This window comes from Epinephelus lanceolatus, chromosome 18 (assembly GCF_041903045.1).
Source record: "Epinephelus lanceolatus isolate andai-2023 chromosome 18, ASM4190304v1, whole genome shotgun sequence".
NCBI classification, from domain to species: Eukaryota; Metazoa; Chordata; class Actinopteri; order Perciformes; family Serranidae; genus Epinephelus; species Epinephelus lanceolatus.
The window spans coordinates 20979544-20987314 of record NC_135751.1 but is presented as its reverse complement, the minus strand read 5'-3'; positions in this window follow the sequence as shown (position 1 = coordinate 20987314).

Below are 7771 nucleotides of genomic sequence, written 5' to 3'. Positions count from 1 at the left end.
AACAGGCCAGTCTTCCTAATATCAGCCTGTCTAATGTAACAATTAATGTAGTCTACTCTTTGGTGGTTTCATTGCACTTTATCCGACAAAAAACGTCATCAACTATCCTTTGTTTATTTATTTTTTTAATGTATCTTACCATGTGCCCTCATACATGCAACACTGGCAATTAGATGTTTCCACAATATTGACTGCAGCTGCTTGACTGCCTGCCAATGCACCAGACAAATAGCCTATAGCCTACACACACACAGACACACACATACACACAGTCAAATCACAAACTGACCACAAGATATAGTCTTTCCGTTGGGAAGCTTATTGTAAGTTCATGAGATGCATGTTCCCATAAATTACATTTCTTAAATGAATCAATCGGCCACACATGCCTCTTGATTCCTTGGTGATAAGCTGCTGGTTGTTGTTATTAACAGGCTGGTGCCTTGCTCACTGAGTGTAGAAAGCTGTGGGTAAGAGGTTTCCTGCCACCTGGTGTAAAACTGAAGCACAGCTGCTTCAGCTTCTCAGAGGGTCCTCAGTGTTTTGAAGCGATTTGTCTGTAAAAAACTAACATATAATTTCTCTGGGTTTCTGATTTGCATTTAAAGGACCAGTGAGTGGGATTTAGTGACATCTGGTGGTGTGGTTCCAGAAGTGAAGCTTCTCCCATGTGCCAAGGAACCAACATAAACTGCAAAACTGATGGATGTAGCTACAGTGACGTTACCCATTGGTTTGTGGACCCTTGTTCTGAAGCCTCAAGTGTGGCATTTTGGCTGTCGCCATCTTGTTCTTTTGGAGCCAAGAGTTACCTTATTTGGAGGAGAGGCTGGTGCTGTGGAGAAGCAAGGGAAGCTGAGTGCACTATCAGCAGTCAGCCTGTCACTCAAAGTGGCCCACCCTTAATTAAGTCTTGATAAACAGGTGAGTTTAAAAAAAAAGAAACCAAAACCATCTTTTGTACCAGACTGTAAACATGTTTATCTCTGCTTTAAAGCTGGACATTTTAATATGGGGGATTTACTGGCTTCTGGAGCCAGCCACAAGTGACCATTCAAGGACCTGCAGTTTTCTGCACTTCTATGGCAACCCGGTCTCACTCCGAAGTTGCTGAAATCCTGCACTTGGGCAAAGACTTGTGGCGTCAGACACTGACTAAAAAGCCGTCCTTTAACATCGGCATGGTACGTAGCCAGTCGCTGTTATAGTTTCATGGCACTTGAAGGCATCAGGGGGAAACGCAGCAGGACACAGACGAAAGTTAAAGCCATGAAAGTCCAAATCGGCTGGGTGGGAGGGGTGGAAGGATGGGTCCAACAAACACCAACTGCTGAAGGCAAAAAAAAAAAAAAAAACATCAACAGTTTACCAATTTACTGTATTTATTTTGAAAGAGACTGTATGTAAATGGTAAATTTCTTGTGAAAATAAAAGTATATTTTGAAAGAAGACAATGGGCCTCATTCACTAATATCTGCGCAGAAATGTTCTTACTCTCCGCAAAAAATAAGTACTTGCACAAAATCACCATCGGATTCATGACACGTGCGTACCGGCCAATTTTGTTCTCACCACCGTGCATATGTTAGTAAATCAGAACCATTCTAAATTGACAGGCGCGTGTCCGCGATCTGCAATCAACATACTACCACGCCCCCATTTCTCCATATAAGGAAACCGCTTGCCTAGAGTTGATTCATGAATGAAGGAAGCGGTTACGCAAGGAGAGAAGTAGTAAATTTCACAGTTTGTTAGAAGCGATGGCGCCGGGTCTTACAGGAATGCCATGGGTCATTGTAAAATTGTGGAGGACACAGCATGCCAGGATGATCTTGCACACCTTCTCAGGGGTATAAAGTAGTTTGCCACCGTCCGTATCTGATCCAAACACATCCAACGGCCCTTAAGCACGCCAAAAGTGCGCTCGACGGCGCGTGTGTGGGCATGTATGTTATTATAGCGCACCTCTTGAGGGTTTTCAGGGTTTGCGTATGGTGTCATCAGCCATGTTTTAAGGCCATATGCCCGGTCACCCAAACAATATAAAATTTTAACATTAACGGAATAGAGACTTACTGAAAACACTAACTTAAAACAATTGAAATAAAAGACTAGAACAAAAGATGCTCACCAACAAGCCATCCACTTCTCACAGCCCCTGCCTCCAAACACATTCCCACTGTACTGTTTTGCAAAATAAATGAGTCGTGGGTGCCTCCTGGCCAGCGGGCCACAGCCTTAAGGATATGGCAGTCGGCATTACAGATCATCTGCACGCTGATGGAGTGATAGTTTTTCTGTTCATGTTATTGTTAATATTTTAACTGTCACAATGATGAGGGTGAACGTGTGTCAATTTCATGGTAATTTAATCCATTTGGCCAATATATTAGTAAATTAATTATTTTAAAAAATGTTAATTTAATCTCTTTTTCATGAATGTGGTTTTATAGACTCTGCATGTAGGTACTTAAAAGGTATGTTTGCATTTTCTAAGTCAGTTCGGCCTTCCTCATTTGTGCGTACGCATGGTCTGAGGCAGTTCTAAATTTGTTCGCAGAGTAAGAACAAATTCGGGTAAGAAAATATTGATGAATCCCGGATTTGTGCGTCAAACGATCGTACGCACAGTTTAAGCACAGATTTGTGCGTACTCACTGTTTGTGAATGAGGCCCAATGTGTGTAAGAAGCAGAACTTGACACAGCGTCCCAGAATGTCAACAACCAGCGCACCCAGGGTACCTTTCATGTAGGAATGTCCATGACCAAGCGTCGATATGTGATCAGGTCGGAGTTAGAATGTGTTGTTCATGGAGTTTGCCAGTCGGGTGCCAAGCGTGTAGGAGAACTACAGTGACTGATGCGAAAACGTGAATGGCCTTATCAAGAGCAAGGGATTGATTTGTCCGCTCTGGGCTACTGTAGAACAGCATGGTGGACTCCATGGAAGAGGACTTGCTGTGTATGTAGATCAAGCCTTTGGGACAAGCACCAGGCTAAATAGAAAATTTTACATAATGGCAAAACATGGAATAACAACGTCAGTGTCCATTGAATTACTTTGAAAAAGGCGCTTCTATAATACATTTTTTGAGCATTGCAATCCCTGCACTTTACTATGAGAATGAGATCCATAACAAAAGTGTAACAGAGCCACACAATGAAATATTTTTTACCCCCAATCAAGTTAGCGGAGAACTAAACTGGAACTTAGCCACTTGGGTGCCATAAGTCTTGATTCGCCCTGCCTCCAACACTGTATCCAGTTGTCTTTATACACAGTGATTCTTATTGGCAGGCGATTATAAACTAAAGAAAACATAGTAATGAATAATATATATAATATCTGCCAATAATCCTACACACTGGAACTTAAAAGCTAACCTATATCAAGAATTCCAGTAGCCTATATTATTTCCATTGCCTGGGACATTTCAATCAATATTTGTGAACATGAGCTACTCTCTCTCAAAGCCAGAAACCAGAGAGGGAAGTGTCAAACTTCTGATGTCATAGGGTTTAAAGTCTGGAGTTGCAACATAGACAATGACTGGGAGCCTGATTTGGTGGACCCACAGAATGCTTGTTTTCTTCTTTATACCCAAAGGAGCTTTATGACATCACAAATTTGAGTTTTAGCACTACAGCTTTGAGACTTGGGGGATAGTTGTTTATGTTTACTGAGAATTTTGTACCGTCTTAGACCATAGGAATAACATGTAAGATTTTTGAAAATGGGTGAAATTCCCCTTTAAAGCTTTTCATGTCCTTGATTTTTAGAAAATAGAAAACAAATTATACATTTGTCTGCCATTAGGATAATAGGGCTGCTGTGAAATATCTAGATAATTGAAAAAGACACTTGATATTGTAGTGGAAAGCAAATATTAAATGAGAATTAAAGGTTAATCAAACATTTCAGTTAAAACATTGCAAATTAAACATTGCAATGGAAAATTTGAAAAGAAAACACTGTATTTAGGAAATTAAAAAGGAACAGAACACTGAAAATTACCCAGAAAATATCAAAATAGCTTTTGTTTTCTTAATCAATTTTGCGTTTCCTTGAGCTATGTGTAAACCGGAAGGTGTAGCCTGCCTATAAGGAAAACCCTAAATCCACTAATGTTCAGATAGTAAATTTACTCTTGGATTAACAGTTAATCTATGACATCTAGTGTAAACCTCACTGTCTTACTTGTCAAGGTCCATTCTTTCCTTGCAAAGCTGTCACTGCTAATGCTAATATGCATATGCACCAAAATCTAAATTTAAACCAACCTTGTTTTTGATTATGGTGTTGCTAACTGATAAAACGTATAACGATATTTACACAAACCACGGGTGATTTGAGGTAACAGATTCAAAAAGGAAAGGAGAACCAGACATGAAAAAGGACAACTTTTATTTAGTGAAGGTCATTCTCCATTTTAAAGATCCATATAAATATTTTTTCTCATTCTCCATCGCAGTTTTTACACACACTAAAGATACATCTCCTTAAAAGCGACACACATGATAACAGAGAGGTACATACAGTACAGGCCAAAAGTTTGGACACACCTTCTCATTCAATGCGTTTTCTTTATTTTCATGACTATTTACATTGTAGATTCTCACTGAAGGCATCAAAACTATGAATGAACACATGTGAATGAACACAAAAAAAGGTGAAATAACTGAAAACATGTTTTATATTCTAGTTTCTTCAAAATAGCCACCCTTTGCTCTGATTACTGCTTTGCACACTCTTGGCATTCTCTCCATGAGCTTCAAGAGGTAGTCACCTGAAATGGTTTTCCAACAGTCTTGAAGGAGTTCCCAGAGGTGTTTAGCACTTGTTGGCCCCTTTGCCTTCACCCTGCGGTCCAGCTCACCCCAAACCATCTCGATTGGGTTCAGGTCCGGTGACTGTGGAGGCCAGGTCATCTGCCGCAGCACTCCATCACTCTCCTTCTTGGTCAAATAGCCCTTACACAGCCTGGAGGTGTGTTTGGGGTCATTGTCCTGTTGAAAAATAAATGATCGTCCAACTAAACGCAAATCGGATGGGATGGCATGTCGCTGCAGGATGCTGTGGTAGCCATGCTGGTTCAGTGTGCCTTCAATTTTGAATAAATCCCCAACAGTGTCACCAGCAAAACACCCCCACACCATCACACCTCCTCCTCCATGCTTCACAGTGGGAATCTGGCACGTGGAATCCATCCGTTCACCTTTTCTACATCTCACAAAGACACGGCGGTTGGAACCAAAGATCTCAAATTTGGACTCATCAGACCAAAGCACAGATTTCCACTGGTCTGATGTCCATTCCTTGTGTTTCTTGGCCCAAACAAATCTCTTCTGCTTGTTGCCTCTCCTTAGCAGTGGTTTCCTAGCAGCTATTTGACCATGAAGGCCTGATTTGCGCAGTCTCCTCTTAACAGTTGTTCTAGAGATGGGTCTGCTGCTAGAACTCTGTGTGGCATTCATCTGGTCTCTGATCCGAGCTGCTGTTAACTTGCGATTTCTGAGGCTGGTGACTCGGATGAACTTATCCTCAGAAGCAGAGGTGACTCTTGGTCTTCCTTTCCTGGGTCGGTCCTCATGTGTGCCAGTTTCGTTGTAGCGCTTGATGGTTTTTGCGACTCCACTTGGGGACACATTTAAAGTTTTTGCAATTTTCCGGACTGACTGACCTTCATTTCTTAAAGTAATGATGGCCACTCGTTTTTCTTTAGTTAGCTGATTGGTTCTTGCCATAATATGAATTTTAACAGTTGTCCAATAGGGCTGTCGGCTGTGTATTAACCTGACTTCTGCACAACACAGCTGATGGTCCCAACCCCATTGATAAAGCAAGAAATTCCACTAATTAACCCTGATAAGGCACACCTGTGAAGTGGAAACCATTTCAGGTGACTACCTCTTGAAGCTCATGGAGAGAATGCCAAGAGTGTGCAAAGCAGTAATCAGAGCAAAGGGTGGCTATTTTGAAGAAACTAGAATATAAAACATGTTTTCAGTTATTTCACCTTTTTTTGTGAAGTACATAACTCCACATGTGTTCATTCATAGTTTTGATGCCTTCAGTGAGAATCTACAATGTAAATAGTCATGAAAATAAAGAAAACGCATTGAATGAGAAGGTGTGTCCAAACTTTTGGCCTGTACTGTATATTAAAGTGCAATAGGGTCGTTTTTCATGTACTTATAAGCACCTTTGTAGATGTGTGTCTTCACCACAGCTGTACTTTTTTTTACCTGTGGCTTTTCTTTGGAGATTCCCTCACCGATGCACCACAGACAGACAGACAGACAAGACAGCAAGACACCAGTTTCACATGTGTTTTAGGATCATGCAGTGTTAGAGTTCTACATTAACTGTAGGTCGAGATTGATAAAGCATAGTATAGTGCCATATAGCCTGACCTTTTCTTTTAACATGACTGTCTGTTGTGGTGCATTACTCACTTACCTCCACTAGATGGCTGTAAGTCATCATTTAGTGGCCAGAAAATCAGAGAAAGTAAATGTACTGTATATTATCAACAGTAGTCACTGAGGAGTGGCTCTAAGATGGCAGGAGTCAATTATTTCTCCTCTAGTCATGTGATATCATTTTGTTTTGTGTCTTAAAGGAAAATTGGATTTGAACATATGGTGTAGCAGCTTTGAATATCGCACATGTATTGCTGTCACTGTCTACATGTTGGCGTCAACGCCCTCGGATGTTCATGAGCTGATTTTCCATCTTGCATTGGCATCACATGTCGCAGCTTCAGCTATTGATTTATCCCATTATCACAGGCTTTTACCACAATCTTAGCCAATTCTGATAATGCTGGATAAGATTTTGATGATTGATTAATTACGCTGCATTTCCTCTGTGCCAAATGAAACCATGATTCATTCATTGTTATGCCATTTGGTCTGGCTTTTGTTTGGAAATAATTACATCACCTGAAAATGTTGAATTAAGCAAAGAAACATTGCGGAATCAATCTTGTTTCCTTCTCCATTTCCAGCCATGTTTGTCATCATGGGCCAAAAAACAGTCACTGTGTGCACATGACTCGAGAGTGCTGACTCTCAAAAATGTGTCTGCTCTTCTGCTTTTTCCCATCCGATTCATATGTTATGTTCAGTCCACCATTATTTAACTAAAATACAATATCACTTTCCTGCAGTGCACCTAAAGGCCTTCAGCCACTGTGGTGTAATGTCAGTAACATGTCTGGACATGTTGCTTGTTATTGTGTTACTTGACCACTGCCAGTCATATATGTAACTTACTGCAGACACCTTCCTGCCACATGATAACTTTATTTAGTGTGATGACACATACCTGAAACAGAGCCCATCCTGTTTTGCTGCCATGAAACTTTCCCCGTTCAAAGTACAAACAGAGAAAGTGAAACCACATTTACTGACCTCAATCAGAGTTTAGAAGCAGGTGGAAATTTTGAAGAAGTGCAAATAGTAAACAGCATATCATGACATTTTGCGAGTTCCCCTCCACATTTTGGCATTTTGTTTTTGACATAATCAACCACATCTTCTTGGTTGAGAAGTACGTTTTTGTAGCAGGTGTGGGATGTGGAAGTACATGAAGTATTTGAGAAGTCTTCGCTTGTTCACAGTCAGGGTGTAATTTCCTGTTGGGATGCAATAGATTCTCAAACGCTAATGACAATACATTTTACCCAAGTTTATTTTTGTATTCTTTGTGTTTTTCTTTAGCTTTCGTTACTTCTTATTTCTTCTTTTTTTCTTCTTCTTTTTTGT